The 12710-nt window shown below is 51.2% G+C and overlaps 2 non-coding genes across 2 annotated transcripts; one reads left to right on the forward strand and one right to left on the reverse strand.

Annotated features, from left to right (window-relative positions):
* Positions 1-1555: 1555 nt before the first annotated feature.
* On the reverse strand, positions 1556-1637 carry TRNAS-AGA. Its single transcript has one exon. It is a non-coding gene; the product is annotated as a tRNA-Ser (tRNA).
* Positions 1638-11925: 10288 nt separating this feature from the next.
* Positions 11926-12007, forward strand: TRNAS-AGA. The gene has a single exon. It is a non-coding gene; the product is annotated as a tRNA-Ser (tRNA).
* Positions 12008-12710: the final 703 nt, after the last annotated feature.

Genomic DNA, 12710 nt, shown 5'->3' on the forward strand with positions numbered 1-12710 from the left:
AGGGAAGGAGAAAACTCGAAAGAGGTTCCTCCTGGCGCTCACGTCCATGAACCCGAATACTCTGTCAGTCCTCAAAGAGAGACCTCAAGAAGGAGACTTGCTGAAGCAAAGCCACAGGGGTCTCTGAGGTTTCCCTGGCCCCTCGCCCCTGTCCTGCCTGGCTGATGTCAGCATCTCTCTGTGAGGTCACCACCTCCCCACCACCTTTGACCAATAGTCTGAGGTCCTGCAAAAGGCCTTTGTGATGTCACTGCCACACCCCTCCCTTGCTGTGCTAATGTCCTGCCCCTGGCCAGGCACTTTGGAGGTTTGAGCTACTCCCTTTGGATCACCCCACTCAAGGAGTGTGCGTTCTAGGAAGCAAGCCGGTAGTTTTGGATCATCTGCACATTTTGTCAGCTCACTGTTTAGCAGATCATTTATCAATATGTAGACTTGTCCTGGTCCCAGTACAGACACCACTAGTTACCTGTTTCCATCCTGAAAACTGACCATTTAGTCCTACCCTTTGTTTCCTATCTTTTAACCAGTTATTGATCCACGTGAGGAATTTCCGGAGGTGAAAGTAAGCCGGTATGTTCCGGTATGGGGTACCGGCAAGAGCCGTTACGCTGTGCCAGCCCGGCCTGGCTTCCCCAGGCTGGTGATTTAAAAGGCCCAGGGCTCCCTGCAGCGGCCAGAGCCCTGGGCCCTTTAAATAGCCTCCCGAGCCCCCCTACTGGAGCCCCGGGGAGCAAATCACTGCCGTGGATGCTGCTCTCTCCCGCTCTGCCAACACAGAGCAGGGGCGGCAGAAGCTTCCTTACAGTGGGGGGGGGGGGGAGGCACCGCTGTCCAAACTGTGGCATCCCCATGACACCCCTTCCCTAAGGACCCCCACTCACACCACCTCTCCCCACGAGGCCACACCCACAGAACGCCTCTTCTCCAAGACTGCACCCTCCCCCCCAATCATTTGTCCTAACAGCCAGTAAAGAGTGGTGGGTCCATGGCCCTCTAACCCCCCTGTTCCAGCACCCCTGACACAGAGCTAAGCAGGCAGCAGTGTGTGTGCATGTGTGACAGAGAGTGCTGTGCTGAGCTGAGCCAGTGAGAGAAGGGGGGCTGATGTCAGGGCTGTCCCCTGCCTCAGGACTGGTTGCTTCCAGCAGCTGTCAGAACTTAGAGGCAGTGTGCGACACACTCACTCTTCCGCAACGCACACACTGTCTCTCCCCTACACACACAGAGACGCTCTGCACACACACTGCAGTTGAAAAGCAGCTGGCAATCTAGTAGGATGCCCATTGAACAATGGGATAGAAACCTGCATCATGTGATGCTGTACCAGCCCGTGAGGCATTGCAAACCCTTCCCAAAGCACCCTGCAGCCAGCTGCACAGTGGGATAGCTACCCACAGTGCACTGCTCTCTGTGGCAAGACAAGAGATGCTAGCATGGATGTGCTCTGGTGACACAGGGTGGACATGCAACAGCTGTTCAATTAAAACACTTTAACTAAAGCCACATTACTCTTTCATGTAGACATAGCTTGAGAGTGAACCACAACTTCCTGCGTAGTTGGCAGGATTTGAACCTGCGCAGGGAGACCCCAATGGATTTCTAGTCCATCGCCTTAACCACTCGGCCACAACTACTTGTTGGATATTTGGCTCTCACTGCACTCTAGTTCTGTTCTCACTGAGTGATCAATTCCAGTTGTTTCCTCAGACCAACTTCCACAACACAGTCACTGCTGTGCCCTTGTGTAAGTGTGTCTATGGCTGAATAGCTCCAATTCCTGCTCCATTCCCTTCTGGCTGGAGCATGAGGAGAGTGTGTTTGTGGCTAATGACATTGCTGTAGATTGTTGTCCATTTCCTGCCTCGATCATTCAGACAGTCCCTTTCCCGTCATATCCCCAGTACATCAGTGATTGCGATAGCAGGGGACAGGTTTTCTCTGGGGCACTGAGCTTTGCCAGGGGGTTGGTGGCTCCTTTTTTTCCTCATCCTGGAGTAAACTCAGCTTTTTATTCCATCCTTGATGTTTCAAGGAATAACAACAGATGACCAAAGAAAGAGGTGGACAGGGTGGGTCTCAGGGGAAGGGGCAGAGAGGTGTGGGCGGTGGGCAGGGCAGTGGAGGGGGCAGAGAGGCTTAGGTGGTGGGCAGGTTGGGTCTCAGGGGCGGGGGCAGTGAGGTGGGGGCGCGGGGCAGGGGGGGTCTCTGGGGTGGGCAGAGAGGTGTGGGCGATGGGCAGGGCGGGTCTCAGGAGGGGCAGAGAGGTGGGGCGGTGAGCAGGGCGGGTCTCAGGAGGGGCAGAGAGGGTGGGCAGCAGGCAGACCATGGGGAGGGGTGGAGAGGTGCGAGGAGGCCTTGGGGAGGAGAGGAGCCAGGGACCAGCAGGCCTCAGCCAAAGAGCAGGGGTGGGAAGTGGCCAAATGGGAGTGAGGGAGGAGCACATGGGGGGCCTCGGAGGGAGGAGAACGAGGGAAGGGGGTGGAGTGGGGGGGCAGCACCACGGTCTGGGCAGGGGCAGCCCACAGGATTCAGGGGGCCTGAGGCAAAACAATTTTGGGGGCTCTTTTCATAAAAAAAGTTACAATACTATAGAATCCTGTATTCTCCTGGGGGCCCTGCAGCAAATTGCCCCACCTGCCCCCCCTCTGGGCACCCCTGCCCTCAGCCTCTCCTCGTAAGTCCCCTGCCCCCTAATCATTTTTGTTGCCCTCCCCTAGACTCTCTCCAATTTGTTTCTGTAGGGGGAGGGGTGTGTGTGTGTGAAAACTGGACGCAATGCTCCACATGTGGCCTCACCAGTGCTGAATAGAGGGGAATAATCACTTCTCTTGATCTGCTGGCAATGCTCCTACTAATCCAGCCCAATATGACCAGTTACCCATATTGAATGCAGACACAGCAATATTTGATAAATTGGTGCCTGTCCATTCAGGAGGTTATTTCCCACCTATTCATAAATAATGAAGCTGCTCTAAGCGGAGGGGAGAGAGCTGTCCTGTCCGTGCAGTTAACCCATCTCCCCGAGAGGTGGTAGCTATGTCAGTGGGGGAAGCTATGTTGGTGGGTGTGCAAGCTGTGGTGTCTACATGTGTATATAAAGTTTAATCAAACCCCATTTTTAAAACCCATGTGGTCTGGGAATAGAAAAGGAGCTCTCTGAGGCAGAGCCCGTCCTTCAAAATCCTTAATATCACTGACTTGCCAATGCAAATGTCATGGGGGTATAGCTCAGTGGTAGAGTGTTTGACTGCAGATGAAATGGTCCTTGCTTCAAATCCAAGTGCCCTCTTACAAACCTCTTCCTTCAGTAAAAATAATTCTATTTCTAGTGTGTTCAGGAGCTCCCCTAAATAGGGATCCCTGAAATGAATGGACATGCTCAATGTTTTCCTGTGCAAATGCATAAAAACCTAGTATGGCCCCCAGCTGAAATCAGTTCCAATCCTCTAAGTGTCTAGGTTTGTTTTAATCAATTAAATAAAGGCACATGAAGACACATTTGCAGGTCCTTGGCCTCCATGGGCTACAATGTGCAGAAGAACAAGAACCACATCCACTTGGGAGGAATGGACTAGTCTGTATTACATTTGGTAAGTAAGTTGCCATTGGGACTGAAAACTCTACTGGAGGTGGACAGGAGCCTGTTACAAACTAAAATAACCAAGATTTACCAAACTCCCTGTTACACAATCAATCCTCTCTTTGTGCACACGGCATCAACTGGGGCTCTAATAAATGGCAACCTTCCTTTAACACAGATCGTTGTTCCTTGTGACTTTCAGATGCATTCAAATAGCAGCTGTTCAGAGGTCATGTGCTGCTAGTTCATGAGCAGCAGCAGAGTCTCTGTACGTTTACCAACCGTAGAGCTGGGTGTGTCTGCATCCAAGTAACTGCAGAGTCAGTGTAGCACCAGACAGTTAATTGCACAGTCTCACTTTCCAGTCTCATTTGGGTAGAAACAGCAACAGTTTGGTGGGTTTTGGTTTTTTTCCCCTTCGTTTTCTCCTAAGGAATGTGTGATCTTGAGCATGTTAGTTTAAGTTCCCTGTGGGTCAGGAAAATTCCATCTCCTTGAAATAGCTGGAGAAGTGACCTGTTTGTATAACCTAGAATAAAGGAGCTTTTGTAAAGCAGTTTCATCTTTAAATATGCAGGATAAAAATAGTAAATTCCAATGCCAGACACCAGGTCAGGATCAATTGATGGGGCCAGGATCAATTAATTACAGAAGAAACAAACTCTTGGGATGTAGCTGTAATTTGTCCCCAAACCTTTCCTTGTTCTCATATGCTATCACGGATTCTCTTCTAGAAGGCAGAGTTAAGGTTATCTGAGCATGTACCATCACTCTGTATTCCCGGTTTTTCCAGAGTTTGAGTTTTACTGAACTCGATGTTCTTGAAGGTAAGAGATAGTCACAGTCAAAGTTAACTCTGTGCTAACAAAGGTTTTGTTAGTGGCAAATAATGAGACTAATCCCTCACTGCGGTAATTCCACTGACTTCAGTGTACTCTTTCCCCATTTCTAGTTCCAAAAAAATAAGCAAATTAAAACAACCTTGAGACCTAAAATGCTGTGAGAAAATGGAAATTTTAGTAGCTCAAATAATTCAGTTTCTTCTGTGTCTTGTGCGTGTGTAAATGGCATGTTAATTTATAAGCACATCTTTCTTAACTTCTTTAAATATTCTGTAGTACATTGACTAGATCAGGTGGGTTCTTCAATGCAGTGAGGTTTTCATGCATTGCCTAATACATATTTTTCATATTATGTAAATGAACACAATTCATTGAACACAAAATTATGTATTTCATGCTGTGAACTGTGTCGGTAGCTCAAATTAATAGGTTTATTTTCTCTCTCTCTTTCTCTCTCTGTGAGGCACAACAAAATAATTTAGTGATGCTGAAAACGTTCCCTTCTCCTCCAGAACTGCCTTGGAATCACCTTCCCTTTGTAGATTAATCTGCTCCTGTGTCTCTACAAGGAAAATATAGTTTCTATGAAAAAAACACAATTTTTTAATTAAAGGGACTGAGACAGAATAGGTTACTCAGACATAGGTTAGGGGTTTGTTACAGGAAGGGGTGGGTGAGATTCTGTGGCCTGCGTTGTGCAGGAGGTCAGACTAGATGATCATAATGGTCCCTTCTGACCTTAAAGTCTATGAGAATAGTCACATGATGGTGACACATCAGGAATGCAAAGCAACAAGTTCCTGGTTTGCACATTGATGGTGACAAGGGATTGAATTCGACTCCCCTCTTTTCACAGACACATTTGTTTTATTCTCTGAGGTCAAACATAAGTTTAAATGTTGTACTTAGTCCTCTGCCTTGTAGCTTCAACAGCCGCAGATGCAAGATGAGTTACTGCAGCCTAGACCTTGTGTCCGTGTTTAGGTGGTTTTCACCTAAACGTTCAAGCAGCTCCCAGTAATGTCCCGAGCTCCCCAAGTCCCACTGACAGCTGAGCTCTTCCTGCCCACTGAGCCCAGCCCAGACAGTGGGTGGGGGGTGAGTTTGTACCCGAATAATTGACAGAGCCAAGCAAGGAGCAAAGAAATGTTTGCTTCGGTCACTAGGTCTCTGTTTCTATTGCTCGTTTGCTCTCTCCCCTTCCCTGATAAGGAGCAACGGTAAGAGAAGAAGAGGTTAAAACATGTGCGAGGTGGTGGCTGGGTTTGGATGACAAATTTAAAACCATCTCAGCGCCCTCTAGTGTGACACTGACACCATCAGATTCTCACCTTTCACTCACACTTGATTAATAACAGTTTCCCTGAACTACTTTGCTATGATTATTTCAATGGCTCCTACACCGATACCTGCTGCCCCTTCTGGCTGGTTAAGTGCACTATTTGGAAACTGCTCCTAAAATTACACCCTTCCTGGGAGCAAGATTCAAAACTGCCCAAGGAAACCCCATTGGGTTCCAAGTGCAGCCCAGGCAGGGTGGCAAGAGGACAGCCCAGGGGTCTCAGAGCTTCTTCTTCCTCACAGAGAGAAGGTTAAGGGGGGCTACTAGTTATGACTCCTGGGTTTTAGTCCTGGCTGTGGGAGGAAAGGGGTGTTTAGTGGATTAGAGTTGGGGGCTTAGGAATCAAAGAGGAAACATCTCCCTTTTCAGCTTCAATGCACATTGAACAAGAACATGGCTTCTCATCTCTTCGGTTTCAGAGGAGCAGCCGTGTTAGTCTGTATCCTCAAAAGAACAGGAGTATGTGTGGCACCTTAGAAACTAACACGTTTCTTAGGTTCTGTTGCCATCATGTGGCCATTTCATTCCACTTCTTATTGTTAAAAGGTTTGGGTACTTCAATGAGGCTAATCATCTAGTGGAACAAGCTCCGCAAGGGACGTGGTTAATTCCCCATCACTGCCCTGTGTAAATCAAGACCGCAGCTCTTGCTGCAAGACACCTGGTGTGTGGGTGTCCCTGTTCCCCCTTCAGAACCTCTGGTACATGGTGCTTCCCTCCTCCCAGTTCAAGATCCCCATCATGTGGGTGCTCCCATCCAGGATCTCTGGTGAGTGTCTCTGTCCCCCACCCCATGAACTAGCTCCCGTGTGTGGTTTCTCCTGCCTGCCCCCATCCGGGATCTGTGGGTGTCGCTGTTCCCCTTTTCAAGATCTGTGTTGCTTGGGTGCGTCCCTCCCCACAAGTCAGAATCCCCAGCGTGTGGGTGCTCCCATCCCCCCTGCAGGCTCTGTGGAGGGTGTCTGTATAAAAAGAAACCATGTCTCACTGTCTTGACCAGGCTACGCTGCAGGGGCTATTCACAGGCGCGATCCCACTACTGATCAGCACGGGAGTTTTAACCTGCTCTGTTTCCAACCTGGGCTGGTTCACCCCTTCTTAGGCAACCTGGGGACCCCAAGCTTCCCCGGGACCACCATATTGATGCTGAACTTAGTGCGGACACCCGATCGGCACAGCACCCTGCAGCCCAAAACTCCTGAGCTCAAGCGATCCGCCAGCCTCAGCCTCCCCAGACGCTGGGATCACAGGCACCAGCCACGGGGCCCGGCTGGTAACAGGCTCTCCCGCTTCCAACTTCAGGCTCAGCCTGGGAGCTCTGCGCTCTGAGCAGGTGTCAGTGGAGCCTGGAACTGAGCTGATGCGCTGAGGGTTATTTGCACTGTGCGCTTCACATGGAGGTGAAAACACGGGGCACAGATCTTTGAGCACAACCCTCATCCTGAGGAATGGGGGGGGCTGCATAAAGAGAGACCGGCTCTCCCTAGCGGGGCTGCAGCGGCTCTTCACAGGGGCAGTCCCACTGTCTATTGGTACCAGAGTTTTGAAAGCCTCCTTTCCTGGGCTGACCTGGCTCCCCTCTCCCTAGGGGGAACTGGTGGCCCCAAACTTCCCAGAAACCTTCATAGCGAGGCCAACCTGAGCTCAGGCACCTGCTCAGCGCCCCGGGGTGCAGCCCTGAACTCCAGCAATCAGCTACGCTCAGCTGCCCACCCAACAAGCTTTACATGCAGGAGCCTTCATGCCCCGTGTGTTCAGGTCCCTCCCAGCGCCAGCTTCAAACTCCGCTGCTCAGTTCTAAGCTTTGGCCACACGGGGGCAGCCTGGAGCTCAGCCAACACCTCCCATTGCTGGTTGCGTTTCCCGCTCCTCGTAGCAGGTTCCCACCGCACAGGCAGATCTCTGAACCGGAGCCGAACCATTCCCCAAATCCAGCACTTTAGCGGCAGCTTTGCCAGGGAAGCGCTGACATCCCCAAGTAAAGTAAGAGCCAGAGCGCTGTGTCCAGGATCTTCTATCGGGCCCCTCACCGTGGTGTCTGTCAGGCGCAAGGAGAAACCAAGGAAATGTTTTCATGGCGTTTAAGGGCAGAAGGGGCCATTAGCTCAGCTAGTCTGACCCCCGAATAACACAGAATTACATCATGACACACATTGATCCCACAGACCTTAGACAGATCAAAGCGTCTCAGCCCTCAGGAAGGAGGCTAAACTGGGTACCAGAGGCAGCGAACAAGGAGCCCCAAGGCAATGGCAGGGAGCTGACGAGGTGAAATATGCCCAGATGATCCCAGCAGGCGACCCACCCCCATGCTGCAGAGGTGGGAGTCCCTGTTCCTCCTGCCCTTAAGAATCTCTGGTGGTAAGTGGGTCCCCCCAGTTCCCCAGATCAGAATCCTCCATGTGGTTTCCCTGGCTTGACCTCCAGATAAGAACATTATGTGGAGGGTGGGAGGAAGGTTGTCAGGCAGATCTGTAAAGGGGGACTGTGTCTCCCTGTCTGGCCCAGGCTCCTGGGAGGAAGTGATCTCAGTGTGTCTGGCTGTCTCCATTCCTCCCACCCATAAGAATCCCTGGTGTGTGGGTGCACCCTAGACCATTAAGGATCTCTGGTGGGTGGGTGTCTCTCTCCCCCTAGTCAGGATCTCTGGGGCGTGGCTGTATAAAAAGAGACTTTGACTCACCCAGGCTGGGCTGCCATCACGGAACAGACCAGGTCCTTCTGTGGAGGGTTTGTGTTCCTCCAAGGACGTGATCTCAGTGTGTGTGGGTGTCCCTGTCTCTTCAACCCTTAACAATCCCTGGTGCATGTGTGCACTGGGCCCCATTACAATCCCCTCTGTCTTACCCTCCATGAGGGATTTGGTGGATGTGGGGGTTCTCCATGCTACTGGGGGTGTCTGGTGCCCCTGTCCCTCCTGGTTAATAGTGGAGTGTGTGGGTGTCCCCCCGCCCATTAAGGATCCGTGTTGTGCGGATGCCCCCGCTCTTCTCATTAAGAATGGTGCAACGGAGCATATGGGTGTGTCCCCCACCCCATGAACTAGCTCCCGTGTGTGGTTCCCCTGCCCCCATCCAGGCTGTGTGGTGTGTGGGTGTCGCTGTTCCTCTTTTCAAGATCTGTGTTGCTTGGGCGCTTCCCTCCCCCAAAGTCAGATTCCCCAGCATGTGGGTGCACCCATCCCCCCATCCAGGCTCTGTGGGGTAGGGGTGTCTAAAAAGAGACTGTGTCTCACTGTCTTGCCCACGCTACGCTGCAGGGGCTATTCACAGGTGTGATCCCACTACTGATCAGCACAGGAGTTTTGACCTGCTCTGTTTCTGATCTGGGCCAGTTCACCCCTCCTTAGGCAACCTGGAGACCCCAAGCTTCCCTGGGATCACCATATTGATGCTGAACTTAGTGCAGACACCTAATCGGCACAGCCCCCTGCAGCCCAGAACTCCTGAGCTCAAGCAATCTGCCAGCCTCAGCCTCCCCAGGCATTAGGATCACAGGCACCAGCCACAGAGCCCAGCTTGCTTTTCAGCTTGGCAACTGGAGCTTTAAACTCTGCTTGTGAGCTCTGTGCTTTGGCCAGACGGGGACAGCCTGGAACTGGGAAATGCTCCTGCTCCCCCCGCCCCCGTCTCATGTCGAGCTGCAGGCGCCGCTGTCCTCCCAGGTAAGATCCCGGATGTTTCGGTGCCCCCTTTCCCCGCCCAGGTGTCCGGGTACCTCTGCCCCCCATACAGAATCCTGGATGTGTGGGGGTGTCCGTCCCTCTGCAGAGGATCCCGGAGTGTGGATGCCCTTGTCCCCCCCTACAAGATCCTGGGTGTGTGGGTGCCACTCTCCCCCCCAGCAGATCTCTGGTGGGTGGGTCCCCAGGGTGTGAGCGCTCCCAGCCCCCGATACAGGCTGGGGGGGGTATAACTGGCTCTCCCTGTCCTGCCCAGGCGCTGCTACAGCAGCTGTTCACAGGGGCAGCAACCCCACTGTCACCCTGCAGCTTTAACCTGCTCCAGGGGTGTCCTGCTTCACCCTCCTGTGGGAGCCCGGGGACCCCGAACTGCCCAGAATCACCTGATTGATGCTGAGGTTAGCGCAGACACCGGCTCAGCATGGCAGGGAGCTGCCCTGAGCCCTGACAATCAGCTTCCCTCCGCCTCCTGCTGCACAGCGAGGATCCCACGCGGGAGGCTTTATGCCCAGCTTGTTCAGGAGCGTCCCAGGCTCCAGCTGTAAACTCTGCTGGTCAGTTCTGATCTTTGGCCACAGGGGGGTGGCACTAAAGGTCCCATCTAAACGCTGTTTGCGTTCGGCCCTTCGGATCGCAGATTGTAACCCTCGGGCAGATCTCTGAGTGCAGCCAAATCCCTCCCCAAACTGAACATTGAAGCAGCAGCTCCCATTGGAAAGATCAGGATTTTTGCCTTTAAAAACAAGAAAAATGTCTCCAGCGAGAGACTGAAGAAGCTCAATTGATTTCATTGACTGGAGGTTAAGAGGCGATTTAATCACTGGTTTAAATACGTTTTACAAATTCCCAGAGGGGGGGATATGTGATTTGAAGGGTTCTTTAATTCACCAGACAAAGACTGAACAAGACCCCATTGGCTTGCAGTCGATGTCAGAAAATCCCAACTGGAAATGACCGTTTTTTAACCGTGTGGCTAATTATCTAGTGGAACAAGCTCCGCAAGGGAGGTGGTAAATTCCCCATCACTTGCAGTTTGTAAATCAAGACTGCAGCTCTTGCTGCAAGACACCTGGTGTGGGGGTGTCCCTGTTCCGCGTTTCGGGATCCCTGGTACATGGTGCCTCCCTCCCACCAGTTCAGGATCCCCACAATGGGTGCTCCCATCCCCCCATCCAGTCTCTGCAGGGGGGGGGGGTGTCTAAAAAGAGACCGTGTCTCACTGTCTTGCCCAGGCTACGCTGCAGGGACTACTCACAGGCGCGATCCCACTACTGATCGACACGGGAGTTTTGACCTGCTCCGTTTCCGACCTGGGCCGGTTCACCCCTCCTTAGGTAACCTGGGGGCCCCAAGCTTCCCTGGGATCACCATATTGATGCTGAACTTAGTGCGGACACCCGATCGGCACAACCCCCCGTGGCTGGGAGCTCTGGGATTGAAAGCAGCAACAGCAAACCCCTGTGTAGCTCGCAGGAATGGACATAAACACACCCTGGTATCTGAGGAGATGTTTAGCTTTGCCCTTGGTCAACTAAAGGCTAAAGGGAAAGGAGGTGGCACCAGATATAAAGAGTGAAACACGACACATCATAGTTATGCCCATGGTGGCTGCAAAATCTTTTCATGTACTTCTTCTTATCAGCAGTGTATTGTTTTCTCTGGAGCCTAGGCCTTGACCAAGAAATTTGTACCTTGATAAAATAATCGACTGCCCCTGGTGAAGGCAATGGACTTGACACCCACTGGGGTGTCCCTACACATGTACAAGCACTAACAACAGTGGCTGCGTTTTAGCCATAGATTTTAATCAGGGCAATAAATTGATACAACCCCCTGTTAAATCATTTCTCAGCCCGAGTCCTTCACCCACATTCCCTAGAGCACTGGGCCACCATGTGGACGTTTCATTTCCGACCTCAGTTTCACACAGAGACACAATTTCCTTTGCACAGATCCATGAACAGCAAAACCTCCCTGTGTCTCTGGTCTGAGCCAGGACATTTGATTCCAGTGAACCTTTCTCTCCTGCAATGCGATGGTCAGACAGAGGGGACGTGGCACCTGCATCCCTGGCAGGGAGATATTGGCTCGGCTCTTTCTTTCTGCTGCTGTTGTTAGTCCATGAAATATCAAGGGTGGAATGCAAGGCTGAGCTCACACACCAGCCCTCAGTGCCCCAGAGAAATCCTGCTGCCTGCTATTGGAACGATGTGCTGGAGATTTGACTAGGAAAGGGACTGTCTGAATTGTCAGAGTGGGGAATGAACAACAATCTACAGCAATGTCGTTCACACAAACACACTCTAATCCTGCTCCAGCCGGAAGGGAAATGGGCAGGAATTCTCGCTGTTCAGCCAAGGACACACTTACACTAATGTAGCCATGAGTGTGCTGGGGAAGCTGGTCTGAGCAAACAATTTGAAGTGACAATTCAGTGAGAACAGAATCATCATGTAGTGAGACTGGCACATATCAAGTAGTTGTGGCCAAGTGGTTAAGGCGATGGACTAGAAATCCATTGGGGTCTCCCTGTGCAGGTTCAAATCCTGCTAACTACACAAGCACTGCACTGTTGTTGTTATTATTGTAGCCTTAGTACCTGAGCCTCCACAGTGCAAACTGGAGCCAGATCTAGTTTCACTCTGTCTACACTTAAAACGCTGCTGTGGCACTGCTATAGCACTTTGGAGTAAACAGTGACTGTAATAGCTACATGGACAGAACAATTCTTCCTTTTCTTTAGCACTATCTAACCAGGGCTTAGGTCACCTTAACTCTATGGGTTTGGGGGGGTGTCACACCCTGAGAGACGTCGCTCTGCCAGTTCAGTGCCCAGCATACACCAGCGCTTAGATCCCTCTTGGTATTTCAATGCGGGCACTGACCTGTGTGGAAGCCAGTAAATAATTAACAAGGTTTTGAAGAGATCTTAATGAATGTTAGTTAGCATGAGTTAGGTTAACTGTGACCCTGGTGACGTGAGGAAGCAAGATAATGTAAGACAGAGTGAATTGTGTGAAAGTTATTACGACCTTGCAATATGCAGTCTTGCAGTCTTGTTTTTCTAGTGAGATAGCAGAAAAGCTTATGTATAAACAAAATGTATTTGTTGCTTTTTACTGTCTGTATTATTGCTAGAAATTGTCTGAAACAATGGTATAAAGGCTTGATGTAATTGTTTACCAGTTGAGAGACCTGTCCAGGACCCTGTGTCCTATGGCACTCTCTCCCTCCATTGTAATTACTGGAGAAATAATAAAG

This window comes from Mauremys reevesii, linkage group 12 (assembly GCF_016161935.1).
Source record: "Mauremys reevesii isolate NIE-2019 linkage group 12, ASM1616193v1, whole genome shotgun sequence".
In the NCBI taxonomy this organism is placed as follows: Eukaryota; Metazoa; Chordata; order Testudines; family Geoemydidae; genus Mauremys; species Mauremys reevesii.